Below are 18115 nucleotides of genomic sequence, written 5' to 3' on the forward strand. Positions count from 1 at the left end.
TCGGTGCTGCCCATTCTAACCAGTGAGGCAGCAGGGAGACTGGCTTGTCCCCAGCAGTCCTCTGCCTCCTGCGAGGGCTCCTGGCTCTGAGCATCAGCATTCCTTGAGCTGAGCATTATGGGTCAACTAGTGTGCAACTGATATCCTGGGGCCAAAATGGATGAAAACGGCATGACCCCTTAGCACCACACATGACTGAAACTCCACACATGGGGAGCTTACTGTTGTTTTCCTCCTGGCGTCTCTGTTACTGTTGCTCATTTTGGATCCCAGGGTCCTTGAGGGAAGGGACTGTGGCTCACATTTGTGCTCTGTATCCCTAAGGGCTCAGTTAGTGCCACTGAGTGAGGATGTTCCCAGAACATTCAAATACTCTCCAAGGAAGAGCACCTGCTTTGGCTGTTCAGTGCTATTTCTAAATTGGATTTCTCACTAGCTAACATATCTTACTTTCAAGAGGGGAAATACATGGAACTTAATTCCCCTGTCCTCTTCCAGGTGGTTGGGATTACATGACCCTGAAGAAAGTCAACACATAAGGAGCTTCAGAATGGCCTCCCCACTTCTTACAGTAGGACAAAGTGTAAACAGCAATAGGCCTGAAATAGCTGACCCCTGGCCAGAGGTGGTGTGCAGGCCACGGCCAGGTGCAGGTGAGCTCACTCTCCCCTGCTTGCCACTGCTGATTTTACCAGAAGCTGCTGAGTTTGAGGGGGGTTTTCGTGAGTTGCCTCTTCCTATGTCAGAGCCCGTTGGGGCGGCTGTGCTGTCCAGCTGATGTTCAGGCTATGTCTTACAAGCACCAAAACTTAAAATGTTGCCTGGTTTGTCTGTTTAATCAAATAACCAGATTTTAAAAATTGAATAACTGGCTGTTTCACTAATCACAAATCAAAGGGTTTCTTTAACTATAGAAATGGGCTTGATCCCTAACTGGCCAGCTTGAAGAGGATTTATTCCTTCTTTGTTCCTTATCCCCGTTTGCCATCATCAATCTAGCCTCTGCTTGGGGCACTTGGGTGGCTCAGTTGGTTAAGCATCTGCCTTGGACTCAGGTCATGTTCCTGGCGTCCTGGGATCGAGCTCTGCATTGGGTTCCCTGTTCAGCAAGGAGTTTGCTTCTCCCTCCCTCTGCTTTTGTGCTCTCTCTCTCTCTTACTTTCTCTGTCTCTTTCTCTCTCTCCCTCTCAAATAAATAAATAAAATTAAAAATCTAGCCTCTGCTTGAGAGAGTGGCAGCATCCCTGTTTCAGACACAAACCAAAAGCCCTGTGGGCCTGTGGAACCATCCTGCTGAGGCCAGGCATGGGGTTTCAGAGAGCAGAGAGCATGCTCTTTCACAGAGAACAGGGAGAACGAGCAGAGGGGTCTGAGGGAGTGTGTGGGTAGCATGTGTGGAACAGGTTAGAGCACAAATTTGTGTGGGCTAAAGATGTATTCAAGCTCAAGAAGGGTTTAGATGAATCTCCAGATCACTGCCTGCAGGTGGAACATGAAGGATGCTGATAGCACCCATCCTTCTAGGCTGGAGCTTGAATTCCCACTTCTCTCGAGCCAGTCCCATTTCTAGAAGCTGGTACTGCTGTCCCCTCTACCTCACCTCCTTTGGACAGACTTCCCTGGACAGGATCCAGCTCTGCATCAGGACCCCTTCACCTCCGCCCTGGATCTCTGAAGCCCTGTCCCATCTTGCTCCCTCAAACACAGAATCTCACTTCTTGCCCAGAGTCTGACTGGAGTTTTGTTGTGTCCCATATGGGGCTTGATTTATGGTGGTAAACCCCTTCCCCAGGATGCATATCCTTCCTGCGGCCCCCAGCTCAGCTTCATGAGCCTCACTCCAGGCAAGCCCTCAGCCTCAGGGTTGAAGGATGGCTTCCCATCAGAGGGCAGGGGCCATGCCTGGGTTGGTCACTGAGGTCACTTGAAACCCGGTACCTGTCCAAAAGCAACACGCATTTGCTGAATAAAGGGATACCATTTGCCTTATGGGAGCTATTTTTGGAAGTCATGAAGAGAATAGTCAACTGGATTACTGTGGGTCTGACTCAGAAAAATTATGTATGTAGGCCGACTCCCTCACTACACAATTAATGTAGTCTCCACGCTACAGCCGATAGCATTTCCCAAACACTGTTTTCTTCCAGTGGTTCCTCTGCTCAGAAACTTGGCTCCTCTTAGAATTCCACTCTCCTTAGCCTGGCAGCAAGACCCTCCAAAGCCTGCATCTCTTCCTTTCTCAGCACTCGGCTACACAATCGTTTACCCAGTTAGCCTGGTCTCTTAGCTGTCTCTGAGCATGCATGCTCATTCCTATTTCTGCATTTCTATCATCCTCCCCATCACTTTCCATAAGCCAACTCCTAACCATAATGCCAATGCTCTGCCCAATGGTGACTTTGTCTATGGATCCTCCTTGAGCATTCAACTCACAGTATCTCTGTCCATCATAGACCTATGAGACTGACAGCCTCTGCTATTCATGAGACACTGCAGTTTTATGACATCATGGATGATTTACCTCCATGTGTGGAACTCTTCTCCACATTGACTAGACTATAAGTCCTCGCGCTGCTTCACTGTGCCCCGCCACATGCCTATAGGGGTGCAACTTTTTGCTTCTAAAAAGTTGGTTGAATGAATGATTGAAAGGCCAAGACTTCTTCTTCTCCTCCTTCTCTGGACAGCCTGACCAAGGCCTCCAAGGGCTTCTAGAAGGGAGAAGTAGAGAGATGTCTTCTGCCTGCATGCCTTGGGAACAATGCAGGGTGGTAGCATGCCTGGGACTGTCCCAGGCTGAAGAGAGTGAAGGCTGCTCACGGGCAATCTGGGACAGCCCCCTGCGAGTGTTGAAGCAGGCTGCACAGGCTGGGGACATGCTTGGGTGCCTGAGAAAGAGACTAGTGCCCCCAGGGATGGGCTCTGGAGACCAGCCAGTTGGCATGCATGCTATAACTGTGGCAGCCACTTGGGCTCTTTTCCATAAGAATCAGTGAGTCATATTTTAGAGTATTGTGTTAAATGCAGATTTGTCCTTCAACTCCAAAAACACGATCTGTTGCTTCTGTATCAAACCAGCTGGCTTCATAGTATCTATGGACAGCATATTTTCCAGGAATGAGTCTTTAAATCTCCTTTGGCAAATGACTGTAACTGGCATTTCTCCATCAGATGGGCCTTATCCTGCACAGCAAAATTGATTTTCCCTTAGAAGTTGCTGTATAAGTAACTATCATGTACTGAGAGCACATGTGATGTGTCATGATACATATTGTCATTAATGTGTTCACTCTCTTGGTTATTAAAAATTGCCAAGGCTCGGGCTCAGTCTTGAAATATCTCTAGTAGATCGTGGACTTTTTCCCCCCTGAGATTGTAACAAAGAGCTCGTTGTCCTCCAGTATCCAGTCTCCTCCTTTTACTTAGTAACAGGACCCTTGATTTTCAGCTGCACACAAAACTTCTTGGCATAGATAATGCATTTCTAGTCCCCTTTGGAGGTAGGTGTGCTCATGTGACTAAATTCTGGACAATTAGAGGTGAATGGACTTGTCATGTGTGACTTCAAATAAGTGCCTTTAAAGTAAGAAACTATGCCCTTGCTTCTTCCTTTTTCTTTCATCTTCTGGCATGTTGGAATATCAACATGATATCTGGAGCTCAAGCAGCCATCTTGCACCTTGAGGTAATATGCAAAGGAAAAGGAGTAGCTAGATAGAAGGAGCCTGGGTCCCCACTGTTTGGGAGCTGACATATTAACCCTGGACTTCACTTATATGAGACACACTTCTAAATTGTTTAGTTATTGTTATCCTGGTTGCCTGTGGATGCAGCCAGTCATAATCCTAATTGTGGTGACTGTTTTATGTCTGTTTCTACACAGATCCTATGGGCTGCGTAGCTTGTCTCCCTTGCCCTCTGGCTTTTGACTAATTCTAGCCAATGGGAGGCACTGGCAAGAGAATGGAGGGCAGGAGTTGAGAAAGAAAGAAGGATGTTTTTCTTAAATGCTTACTCCATGCTTCAGTGCCTTGATACAGCAGTTTGTTCCTTTTTATACTACACTTCTTGCCAGGGGGACTCTCCTCTCTGTCTCTATTTTTCACTGGGCTCTGGCAATGCTGTATTTTCCATCTAGACCAGAAGTAGTAATATCTTCTCAATACTGCTAATCTCTGGGATGCTTAGCAGCCTTAACTGTGCCTATACCTCTATAAATAGTCCTTTCATTAACTTTTTGGTTATACATTTTAATAGAGTTCTGTTTCCTTCTAGTACTTTGACTGATAGACCAAGTGAGGCAGGGACCAGTGGGAGAATTGCAATATTGCTAGTCAACACCTTCATAACCAATCAATAAATTAACATTTTACCAGTGTACTTACACAGACTCTTATCTGTGACCCATGATAACTGCAACCTGGAAAGGACATCCCAGCTATGACTGCTGACTACCCTGTGAGCTGTGTAAGCCACTCAAATGGGCCTACCTACTCTAAGACATGGTTCTACTCTCAAGGAGTTTTCCATCCACTCAGGGACTGTAAGTGACAGAGACAGAAGTTAATTTTCAAGTGACAGAGAGAGTGAAACTATTGTCATCACTGGAGTAGAGATGCTGTGTTGGATAATAGTGAGCAACAAGGTAAAGACTTTCAAAACAAGGCAGAGAAAATTGGATTTAATTTGGAGGAATGGAAACTGATGAACATAAGGTGACAAGATAAAAAGTGCTATTTTATCAAAATATATTTGGCAAAAACCAATTGGCTTATTCCTCCTGCCTTCTGTTTACTCACTATTCCTTTCATACCTTGTAAGTGCTACTTGAATTAACTTAATTAATCTAGATCTCTTCCTGTCCCCCTCAGATCCCCAGTGCCAATAATGGATATGTCAAGTCCACACTCCTTTAGAAACACTTAAAATGCCTTTTGCCACCCAGCTCCCCCAGCTCCAGCTAATCTCTCTAGTGTCATCTCCGGCCACTTCCATCTGCTTACCTTCTCCTATAGCCCCCATGTCTGGTCATTATTTCCTGAACACACCACACACATGCAAGCTCTGAGCCTTTGCATGTGCTGTTCCCTCCAACCCAGCACTGTCCACTAGAACTTTGCACAGTGATGGAAGTGTTCTATATCTACATTGTCCAATATGGTAGCCACTAGCCATATGGGGGTTCCAACCACTTGAAATGTGACCATTGTGACCGAGGAACTGAATTTCTAATGTTACTTAATTTTAACTAATATTTTTCAAGATTTTATTTATTTATTTGAGAAAGAGAGCACATGAATGGGGAGATGCGCAAAGGGAGAGGGAGAGGGACAAGCAGACTCCCTGCTGAGCAGGGAGCCTGACCTAAGGCTCGATCCCAGGACTCTGAGATTGTGACCTGAGCTGAAGTCAGACCCTTAACCGACAAGCCACCCAAGAAAAATAAAATAATATTAAAACAGAGAGGGAGGCAAATCATAAAAGACTCTTAACTATAGGGACAAACTGAGGGTTGCTGGAAGAAAGGTTGGTGGGGGGATGGGGTAACTGGGTGATGGGCATTAAGAAGGGAACTTGAAGTAATGAGCACTGGGTGTTGTATGCAACTGATAAATCACTGAATTCTACCTCTGAAACTAATAATACAGTATATGTTAATTAAATTGAATTTAAATAAAAAATTTTAAATAAAATTTAATTTAAATTTCAATAGGCAATGTGGCTACCACATGGATAGCACAGCTCTCACCGAAATGTTGTCTATTCTTCTCTCCTCCCCTTATCCCCATGGGGAGATCTAGGGAACTCCTGTGTATTATAGAGGTCAAATTTAAATGTCGCTGCCTCACTATAGCTTTCTGTTCCCTCATCCTCACCCCATGAGAATTAATTACTCCCTCAGCTACTGTTCCTCTAGTACTGTACACATTCCTATATCTATCACACAGCACAGGGCCTTTCTTCCTTCCTTCCTTGTGCCTTATTCTTCCAATGTTCTAACTGCACAGTACTAATTGCGTTTCTCTAGGTGAGCCATTCCCTCTTACCTCGAGGCTTTTGCATACACGGTTGCCTCTGCCAAAAGCACTCTTCCTTACCCATCTCCCCTGGCCAACTAATGCCTTAAAATTTCAGCTTATCAAAGTTTATTATAGGAAGCTTTCCTTTATGCCATCCTGTGTCCAAAGACTAAATAAGGGGCTTTCCTTTCTGATTACTATCCTAGTGTTCTATGACTATACATCATAGTTCTATTTTGCTTGTGTTTGTAGCCTGTTTCCCTCTCTGTACTTCAAATCTCTTCAAAGACAAGGACCTACTGTTATTCAAACAAGTATTATGGTGCTTGGCACAGAGTAATACAGGCTGAATAAGACCAAAATACTGCTGTTGGGATGCAGTGGAGAGAAGGCGCAGAGGGTGGGGCTGCTGTCCGTGGTCCTGAAACAGTGCAGCTGGATACTGCAATGTCTGAACCCTCTGGTAAAGCAGAAAACAAATTACGGAGTATTTTATGGGGAAAGGAGAGAGAATATAAGGTATAAATAATAGTAGAAAGACAAAAATGGAGAAAGAGAGGGAGAGGGAGATAGAGAGAGAGAGGGAGAGAGAGATGCACTCCTCAGGAAAAAAAAAATTGCTGTCATATCCAAACCATTGGTGCTAACTGAAAGAAACCACAACCCAAAATGAACTAGTGAACCCCTGGAGGAGAGTAAGGATTGTGTGTGCAAGTGTCAACTTGAACAAACACATCCACACAGGCTGGCAATGCCAGCTAGGCAGAAATAGAAAGACTGAAGTGACATTCTCAGCTCTTCTTAAGTGCTGATAGTTTGTCTTTGTTTTTACTTTCTCCTTAAAATATCTGTTCTTTACACTGCCCAAAACAATTTAGAATTATATCTCTTATGTTTCATAATTTTTGTAGTTTATTTTCTGTGGGTGTTTTGTTTTTTGTTTTGGGGGTTTTTGTTGTTGTTGTTGTCAGTTTTATCATTGTCATTGATATTCAGTGGGAATCAGGTTCTCCTACTCTCTCAGATGTTCTTCTTCCCTTTTCTCAACCTTTCTTAAATTTGCAACACTCTTTCTCTCTACTCCTTCCCCTATCACTCTCCGCTGATGGCCTCACTACTTATTTCACTGAGAAGTTGAAAACAATAAAAAAAATAACTTCCTTATCCTTCCAATTTTAAAAAAAGTACCAATATAAATGTCTTTGCATCCTTTCTTCCTCCTCAGAGGAAGATTTGTCCATATGACTACTGAAGACCAAATCCTCCACCTATGTTCCAGGGGCCATTTCCTCCCATCTGTTTAAGGACATTGATCCAGCAGTTACATTCTCTCTGCATTGAATATTTTCCCTCTACTAAATCTTTTCTGTGCATACAAATGTGCCCTAATATTTCCCATCTTTTAGAAACACTCCTTAGCCTATACCCTATAGTGACTGCCCCAGTTTCTCTGTTCTCTTTTATAGCAAACTTGAAAAGGGTAGCTATGTTTTCTGTCTCCATTCTCTCTTTGACCCACTCCTGTCAGGGTTTTGCCTTACCACCCTACTAACACCACTTTTTAAAAATCACTGATGATCTCCACATTGCAGATCCAGTGATCAGTTTTCACTCGTCTTTTTTCTTGACTTTTCACCCACCATTTGATGCAATTGATCGATCCTGCCTCCTTGAAACACTTTATTCATTTGAGTTCATTTGTTCTTTTTCCTGACTTTCCTTCTACCTCACTGGATATGCCTTCTTAGTCCTCTCTACTGGATCCTCCCCTTCTTCCAAACTTTTAAAAGTAGGTTCCATCTTTGGTTATTTTCTCTTCTCTCTATATATTCACTCCCCTGTGACCTCATCCAGTTCCATGGCTTTAAATACCATCTATGGGAGGGCACTTGCCAAATGTAATTCTCTGTCCCCCACTTGTCTCCTAAACAAAAGACACCATTCCTGACACTTCCAAGCACATGACGGAAGGATAGGATAGCCCCATATCCATTTCTCCAGGACAGTTCTGATTTGTGACTGTTGTCTCTGTTAAGTATTAATAGCACTTCTTCCATTCAAAATTGTCCCAGTTTGGACAATATTATTTGGCCACCTGCATTAATTTCCTATGACTTCTGTAACAAATTACAACTAACTTAGTGGCTTAAAACAATATAAATTTATTATTTTACAGTTCTGGAAGTCAAAAGTCCAAAGTGGGTCCACTGAATTCTTTTCTGGAGACTGTAAGGAAAAATCCAATTTGTTGACTCTTCCAGCTTCAACAGGCTGCCCACATTCTTGGCCCAAGGCCCCTTCCATCTTCAAAGCCATCAGTGATGGGTCAGTCTTTTTCACATCATATAATTCTAACACTGATTCTGCCTTCCTCTTTCACATTTGACTCCAATGATTATATTGGGCCCTACCATATAATCCAAGATAGTCTTATTTTAAGGTAGCTGATTAGCAGCTTTAATTTCATCTTCAACCTTAATTTTCCCTGGCCATATTAAAAAACACAATCACAGGTTCTGGAGATTAGAATGTGGACATCTGTAGGGGGTCATTATTCTGCCTAACATGCCATCCAATAGGCTTCACAAACTTAGCATGCCCCCAAACTGGCTCTTGGCTTTCCCCAAATCTTCTCCCTCTGCAGCTTCCTATTTCAGTAAATTGTGTACCATTCATTCAGCTACTCAGGCCAAAAGCTTTGCTTGCATTCTCTAATCTTTCTTGCTCTTAAACTACATATTCAATCATCAATAAATCCTGTAAGCTCTTCTTTTACCTTTAAAACATAAATTCAAATGCACTTCATCCCCCTCCAACCCATTACCATCTACTCCAAACCACTGTCTCTCACTTAGACTATTGCTAGATCCTATGTGGTCTCCAGCTTCATTTTGCCTACCCTCATTTCCTGTCCCAGTTTATTCTCGACTAGGCAGCCAGAGAGATCCTCTTAAAACATCAGTCATAGGGATGCCTGGGTGGCTCAGTCATTAAGCGTCTACTTTCTGCTCAGGTTATGATCCCAGGGTCCTGGGATCAAGCCCCACATGGGGCTCCCCACTCAGCAAGGAGCCCGCTTCTCCCTCTCCCTCTGCTGCTCCCTCTGCTTGTGCTTTCTCTCACTCTCTCTTCCACTCTCTGCCAAATAAATAGATAAAATCTTCTAAAAAAACATAAATTATGGGGGCGCCTGGGTGGCACAGCGGTTGGGCGTCTGCCTTCAGCTCAGGGCATGATCCCGGCATTACAGGATCGAGCCCCACGTCAGGCTCCTCCGCTATGAGCCTGCTTCTTCCTCTCCCACTTCCCCTGCTTGTGTTCCCTCTCTCGCTGGCTGTCTCTATCTCTGCTGAATAAATAAATAAAATCTTTAAAAAAAAACATAAATTATGTTATGGTGACTCCTCTACTCAATTGATCTAATGATTTCCCATCATTTGGAATAAAAATCCAAGGTCTTCACCATGACCTGCAAAGCCTTTCCCAATGTGGGCCCTTACACCCTATCCTACCTTATTTGTTACTTTGGCTCTAGGACACTGTAAATACCAAATCTCCTACCTCTTTGCTTCCTGTGACTCTAGGGAAAACATTAAGGTGATTGTCAGGCTAACAAAGCCAGAGCTAGGATAGTGCTATTATCAAAAGGGAACATATGGAACTATTTTGTTCTCTGCTTATATTTAAATATTTTCATAATGAAGAAGAAAATGTTACTGAGGCTTAGATCCTTTCTCTGGGCTTTGTGGAATAAACCACCAGTGACCCAGTAGGGTCAGTTCTGTGCCAGAGTTTTGGAGAGTATTAAAGCATGACAATAACTAGGTTTAATAATAGCCTTTGTACTAGACCTTGGGGGATTTCTGGCAGCCTCAATTACTCCAGTTCTTATTTTCTTTTGCCCTGTATTATCTTTAGTTGCCCTTGAATGCAGAAAGACTTTCAGTTGGAAAATTTAGATTTCCTGTTTCAAACTTGCCACAAAAAATGTCTACCTCTCCCACCATATATTCTATATACATGTACAGATATTCTGTAGACGGTGTAGACTGTGTTTCATCTCGTGTGATTCTGCTTGCTTAATTATTGTTTTCTCCCCTTAATTGCTCACAGTAATCTAACTCTACTGTGCTTGCTAATGAGCACAGCTTAGATGTTCCACATATAATGAGCTACAAGAGGCGTTCTCTCATTATCGTCTCTAAATGTTCCCATATATATTCTCACTCGACATGTATGAAAGCAAAAATAATAAAAACTATAAAATTCTATGGTGATATGAGGAAGTATAATGTTCATAAATAGAAAGTTGTGGCTTTGGCTTATACTTATAAAATGCTAGCTTTGAAAGGACCCGGGAAGATCATTTAGTTAGACCCTTTGTTTTGTATGAGGAAACTGAGGCTCAGAGATTTGGCATGCCTTTGCTGGAGTCACACAATCACAAACCCAACCTCCCCACTCCTGGTTCCCTTAAGTTTCCCACTGTGGAGACTCTGTCCTTAAGAACACATTTGCTTATCCTGCTACTAAAATTGAGTTTCCACAAATAAATGGACCAGCATGTCCACTGGGGTGTTATTTATAATAGTGAAAATTTGAAAACAATCTAGATAGCCCACATTAAGAAAATCATAAAATAAATGGTGATATACTTAGGTAATATTATCTAAATATTATGTAATTGTATATTGCATATTATAATTATATAATACTATACAAATTTTAAAAATCATTTTGCGGGCACCTGGCTGGTTCAGTCGGTAGAGCATGGGAGTTTGAGCCCCACTTTGGGTGTAGAGATTGCTTAAAAATAAAATCTTTTAAAAATCATTTTTAGAAAATATTTAATGACCTTTTGAGTCCTCACAATATAATGTTGAATGAAAACATATCAGGCTACCAGACTGAATATAGTGTGGTAGCAATTTTGTTTTGTATATATGGTAAGAGTAGAACACGTCAAAGAGTGATTTTTTGAGATGATAGAATTACAAATTACTTCTGCTCCCTTTTAAAACTTTTCTGTTTTACAGATTTTCTACAATTTGCATGTCTTAATTAAATTTATAATTAGAACAGAATAGCAGTTTTTTAAGAGAAAAAGATATGATCAAGCCTTAATAACTTGAAAGAGATTTTTCTCAGACTGAGGTGGCAATTGCAGAAGATTATGAAGAAATTCATAGAAGCAAGAGCTGTTTGCACAACTGCTGTTGAATTATTAAGTGGCAAAACTTAGGCTAAGTAAAGAAGACAAGTCAGCACCTGATGCTTTTGAATTTCTTCTGGTTTCTTCTTTCTTCAAACAATATTTGTTGAGGGTCAGTGGCCATTGTTATGAGCATGCATTGTAGTGTATGTTGACAGCACTAATGAGGTAAAATGTAACTTTTCTTTCTATGCATGGGTGCGTATAAGTGATGTGCAGGGACAGGTTAAATGGGATGCCAAAAGAATTGTGCCCCCCCAAATATTCCACTGACTAGAAATAAGACAAGTTGAAGTTAAACCAACCTCATATTCTTTGCATACAAAATAGAAAGGAAAAATATTTGTTGACACCCAATGCTTGAGAGGATATATTGAAAATACCATAGGATATGAAACAGTACTATCAACTTGGAATACAATTGGTAATAAGTTTCAAATGCCATAACTTATTTAACCTTCATTCTAATAATCTTACTATCTCTGGAATTTACACAAAAAGTAAGAATAAAAAAGCAGAAACAGCTATATGCCTCAAGATATTCATTCCCAGCTTATTTCAAACAGCATAAAATTGGAATCAACAAAAATCCCAAAGGAAGAAGGTTTATAATAAAATTATAGCATATTTGGAATGATATTCTGAAGAAAAACAATACAAAGAAATGCCCGTGATATAATTTTTAAAAGTCAAAACATAAAAATGTATATTTTTGTTATTTTGAACATAATTATATAAAATACATGCAGAAAGAAAAAACTACTATCTATTTTGTTAGAATGATAAGACTGTGGATTACTTTCTCTCTTTTCTAAATATTTTTTAATACTAAAATAAAAATGACAATTGCCCCAACCTTGTGGCATCACCTCCTGCTAGGCTTGATTGTTTATAATTGTCATGGATAATGTTTATATGATGCAGTGGTGGAAAGGCAGTCTCTGGAGCCAAATTGTTTATGTTCACAAGGCTGATTCTACCAGTCCTCTAGTTGTATGGTGTTGGGTGGCTTACTTAAGCCTCTGTTTTCTCATCTTTTAAATATGAGATCACCAAAGCTTTTGAGCTTTGGAAATAATGTTTTAACTGTTCACATCTCCCAGGGTGAACTAGATGGTTTCTGCCACAAAGCTTTGTGGAGAAACATATTGTACTCTAGTTGTGGGCAGGGCCAAAATAAGAGATGCAGGCAAAGTTTTGAGTAGAGGCAAAATCCTAGTCAGCAAGTCAGAGAGGCAGGTCCAAAGGCTTTACCCACTCCAGAAAAAGGACTAGACCCTGCCAGAGAGTAGCAGAGTGGACCCTTAAGGAACTGTAAGTTGAGAGAGGGAAAGTGGGTGGTCCTGGGGCAAGGGCCTAATTTCTTTTTTTGCCTGTACCCTTATCTATCCCTCTGCTTATCTATCTATCTATCTATCTATCTATCTATCTATCTATCTATCATCTATCTATCTCTATCTGCAACTTTGGAAAATTCCAAACCTATCCTAAGTAGAAAGAGTGAGTGATGTAACAAATCCTTATATATCCATTACCAAGCTTCAACAAAGTGAATGTTTCATCTATTATCCCACCCATTCCCCTCCCTGGATAATGTTGAAGTAATAATTTTATTACTACATCTGTAGATACTTTGGTATGTATCTCTAAAAGATACAGACTCTTTTACTTAATATGACCACAACAAGATTATCAGACCTAAAAAGTTAGTGATAGCCGTTAAAGGTACAGTTTGAGGACTTGTCCCACAGAGAAGTGAGTGGGAGGGTCTGATACACTTGAACAGTTGAAAGGGCACCCTGGGAGCCCAGGCCCATTAGTCTGACATCACCCTTTCCCCCAGCACTGCAGAGCAGGCAGCTTTGAAAACCACTTGGGTCACCATCCACCAGTTGGGGAGTTGGCAGATTTGGTACAGAGCTTTGCACTGTGTAGGTACTGAAGACCAAAATCAGGACTTGAATGCTGGAGGAGTCCTTCAAATAGACCCAAAACTAAGAGGATGCTGTAGGGCATGGTTTTCAAGCAGGGTGCACAGGGTCGAGGGATCCCTTAAGAGGGAGGAAGAGGCAGAAGAGACGATGAAAAGACTGTTTCCCACAATTCAACCGGTGGATCCTCTTTTATCTGTTTCATCTACTGAACTTCTAGAACAATATCATGCAAAGAAACTGTTTCATGCCTAAATAAGCTCTCCGTTGGAGAGGTCCCTTTGCTGGTCCGGGAGGCATCTATGCAGACATATGTGGAGGTGGGAGAGCACAGGATGGGGAGCCCAAGATCCCCATCGCCATCTGACCTCAGATCAGCCAATTACCTTCAGATGCATCATCTGCAAAGTGAGGGCAACACTGGTCTTTGCAGGAATTAAATGAAATTTGGGATGGAACAACACCTAACACATACTGGGCATTGAATACATTTTAGTTGATACAATCTAAATATATCTGCTAAACTGATGAACTAACATACTGAGAAACTGAAAAGATATTATTTTTCAGGAAATTTGGAAAAATGGATTTGTCATATTTCTGCATACTGGTGTATGTTAATGTACATAAATTACTTTGTGTTCTCCCAATGACCTAATTCTAAGCCCATGGAGTAGGCTAACCTCAGGCAAGCAAATTCCAGTCCAGAGTTCACAGTCACTGCACTGAGACAAAAGTATTCTAAAAGAGGGACATCTAAGGAATTATTCTGAGCATGACGTAGCCAGAGGTAAGGAGACCAACTGACAAGTGTCCCAGATCCTAGGCACATTTAGTGGCCCTGAGACTGGATTCTTCCCAAATATATATCTTTCTTTTATTGTTTTCTCTTGAGAAAATGAGACTCAGAAACATTTTGAAGTGTGATTCATAGTGACTCTATCTGCATAAAATCAGGGCTCGGAGCTTTAGTCTCACAGGGGAAATGTTATGTGACGTGACATTATTTGCTGTGATTCACCACTGCATATCAAAGAGGAAAGATGGCTGGTGAGAGGCCCCCTATTTGGGGGGCGAGGGAGGCTGAGATGGTGAGCAGAAAGGGAAAGGATGAGATGGTCTGTCAGGGCAGCATTGAGGAGTCGGCAGGCTGAGGCTGACCGAGGTCCTGGAAGGTGAATTTGTGTGCTGCTGAAACACAGCTGAGTTCAGCTGGGAGAAACAATACCCTTTATGTATCTGAGTTTCTTTCCCCTTTTAGCTGTCCCCAGCAGAGGCAGCCCACCTGGTGGCAAGGATGGGGTTTTCTGGATTTTTAGCCAGCCTTCCTGCTCCCCAGGAGGGCTATTCTCAGCTCCCGCAGGGTAATGGGCTGTGACTTTTGCCTGATGAAATTGCCTTTGCTTTTCAGCTTACCATAACAAAATCTGGCTCTCGGCACAGAACCTGCCGCTGTCCACCACCAGTTATAAAAACAGGAATGAAATGTTTGCCCGGCACTTGTCAGCCCAGAATTGTGACTGAGTGAATTTCTGTAATCCTCCGTTGTCATGGAGATGTGGAAATAGAGCCTCCAAATTGGGTGTACGCAGGCAAAATTACAGAGATGGGGCAGTGTGAACTGACGGTTTCCTTTGGCTCCTCTGACATTAAAATTCAAGCTCGAGAAAGCTCCTATTCCACATAAATGACTTACCACTGTGCTCACCAGCCCAAATATGCCCACCCCAAACCATCATAAATCCTTTTTTCTCTTTCCCTCCACTCTCACTTTCATTTCCCCCAAACACACTCTTCTGCATTTGACTGCCTTTAATAAGGGTTTTTTTTTTTTTTATGGAATGCCAATTCCCTGAGAACTGCAGCTCCCTGATATTAAAGGAACCCCTGGTTCTCCCTAACCTTTTCTCAAACAAGGGATGAAATGGGAATTCCAAGCTCCTGCACAGCAGTGTTCTCTTTGGACAACTGAGAGAGTGAAAATATATTACTGGGAGCAAGTATGGGTTAAGAGAACTCTGTCTTGGAGAAGGGGGTACCATTTATCACCTCTTTTGTTTCCAAAGGACAGTGGTGTTGCAGGATACCAGGAGAAAAGTAGCAACAGCTCTCGAGTGCTCTGGTTGAGATTGGACCAGGGAACTGGAAGGTAGCATAAAAACAAACCCTGAAGTCTAAATAAAACCAGAAATGCCCACTGGAGATGATCTGGGGGAAACGATCTGGGGTGAAGGTGGAGAGGTGCCCATGTTTATCACAGGTAGATAAACTGACAAGTGGAAAGGCAATTATAGAAAACAGGCTCTCCGATTCTTAATCTCAAGCCCAACTGAACTTAAATGCAGCTTTGCTCTTGTCAGCTATAGGGGGTCAGAGGGACAAACTTGAAAGCCAAGGGCACAGGCTGGTGGGTTTATCCTGACATTCCCACCTCTCACTCTGTGTGTTTCTGCCTCAGTGGGACTGCTCCTGATGCTGTAAGTGACATAAGAAGAAAATATGCTGGCCCTCAAAGGAACTCACAATTTAATGGTGTAGTATAGACAATCAATATCCTGGAGGAATGGAAAGAGGGCAAGGAAATGCTGAGGATGCTTTGTGTTGCTGTTCTCTGAGTCCACACTCATCTTGGTTCTTGGGTTTAGTCTCTGTCCTGAAATCTGCCCTCCCCTTGGAGGGATTCTTTTTTTTTTTTTTTAAAGATTTCATTTATTTATTTGACAGAGAGAGACAGCCAGCGAGAGAGGGAACACAAGCAGGGGGAGTGGGAGAGGAAGAAGCAGGCTCCTAGCGGAGGAGCCTGATGTGGGGCTCGATCCCAGAGCACCGGGATCACGCCCTGAGCCGAAGGCAGACGCTTAACGACTGCGCCACCCAGGCACCCCAGAGGGATTCTTTGTCCATCAGGACACCCACTCCCTGGAAGTTTCAAGTGCTCTTTGGCATCCACTCTAAGGCACTCCCTATTCTCTCCTTACCCACCAGCACTGTTGCATCTGTGAGTTGTGGCTCCAGCATCCCATCCTCACACTGACCTCCTCCTTCTAGCCCTTTCACTTTTTTACTGCTGCTACCTTTCTTCTCCCATCTCACCACTTTGTGTGGTCCCTAGACAAGCCATGTTCTCTCAGTCATCAGCTTCCCCTTGGCTTCAGTTCCTTCCCTATTAACCCAGAGCCCACGTTCACCACTGTGATTTTCCTCTCTCCAACTCCTAAGACTCTCCTGTCCTTCCATCACACCTGACCTGAAGAACCCCAACCTTAAGGCAACCCAGCCATTTGACGTCTTCAATCCTATGCCCTGGCCCCTGTGTCCCACTGGAGAAAATCATGCCCCATGCACATGGGTGCTGCCACAGATGGCTCTCAGTGCAGCTCAGGAAGCCTTGCTTGCCTCCTCCATCAACTCCCCTCTCCGCCCACCCTGAAGTGCTCATTAAAATTATCTATGTGCCCAAATGCTCCAGCCCAAGTCCTTCCCCTCTTCATTTCTAGCAGACAATTTTTCTTCCCTTTTTACTGAGGAAATGAAGATTCACAAGGACTTTTCAGGCAGCCCCCTTCCAGGGAGTCTTAAGAGATTTGCCCCCATCGGCGCTGCTTCTTACTCCCTCTCCTGGCCCAGTCAGGTAGGTATGCTCTTCTGCCTCCAGAATTAATCTTTCCACCAGTGTCACTTCCTCAAAGATCTTGTTCAGTTAACCACTCCTGTGCTGTTTGCTGAGGCTGCAACCTTTATCCTCCCTGAAGACTCTTTCCTTAAAGCCACATAAATAGCCTTGTCTCTTCCGTCTTTTAGCGAAACCAAACCACCTCAGTCCCCCTCCAGCTACCATCCATTCTTGAGTGTGTTTCTTTTCAACATACTGCAAATAACTCTCCTGAAATTACTCCCTTTAAATTTATTGTTTCCGTCTTTTATTTTGCTAAATCCTTTATCCCCTTTCTCTCCTTTTCTTATTGGGCATTTAACACTCTTGCCTTTTGTTTAGCACTGATGACCATTCCCTCCATTTGAACCTCCTATATTCCTTCCTGTGGCTTCTGAGATGCCTCTCCTTTTTAGTTTTCTTGTTACCTGTTTGCGCATTTGTTGAAAGTACACTTTATGGGTTCCTCTTTCTCGGTTTACCTCCTAAATAACAATGTCTATGAAGTTTTCTTTTGGCCCTTTACTTTTCTTACTCTACATACTCTCAGGGTGACCTTCTAGTTGATATTTACATTCTGACACTCCTGAATCCTTGCCTCTGCTCTGATCACTTGTTTGTGATCAGGACCTATGACCTATTTTGCATCTTCTCTTGAATGCCTATGTAAGCCCCCACTGATTCATAGGCCCTGGATTGGATTGGGGGAAGTGAAAGAGGTCTCTTAATTATTGGGTCTTTAATGACTTGAGTTCATATTGCTTTGTGATTTTTATTAGCCATGCTCATTTGATATATTTTGCCATTGGTTAGTGGATCCCATTTTAATTCCCCGTTTTTTACTACCATGTCCAAGAAAGCAATGAGAAACCTAAAACCTGCATCAGAACATGTCTCAAGTCTTCTAAGATACTGAACTTACACCATAGGTTTTGATACACAGATTGGCCATGTTCACTCTTCTTCCCTGCTGGTGAACAGGGGAACTGACATGGGCTTGGCAAAGCCCCCAAGATTAACTAAAAGAAATCAAGATCAAACATGCTGTGTCTAAGCCCAAAAAGGAAAGCGATTCTACAGGAATCTGGACAGACATGAAACCCAGTATATCAGACCCAGACAAGCCATTTCTCATGGAGAATATCCTAGGATCCTCTGGGAGTTTTGACTTCTGTGGCCTCCATCTGCCCACCAAAGGTGCCAGACAGAGAAAACAGTGCCTGGTTTATAGTTCTAACAACAGTAGCACCATGCTTCCTGACTTTGTGAAGAGAAAATGAGTTCATGCAGTAGAAAAAAA

The sequence above is a fragment of the Ursus maritimus genome, unplaced genomic scaffold (genome assembly GCF_017311325.1).
Source record: "Ursus maritimus isolate PB19 unplaced genomic scaffold, ASM1731132v1 scaffold_10, whole genome shotgun sequence".
Lineage (NCBI taxonomy): Eukaryota > Metazoa > Chordata > Mammalia > Carnivora > Ursidae > Ursus > Ursus maritimus.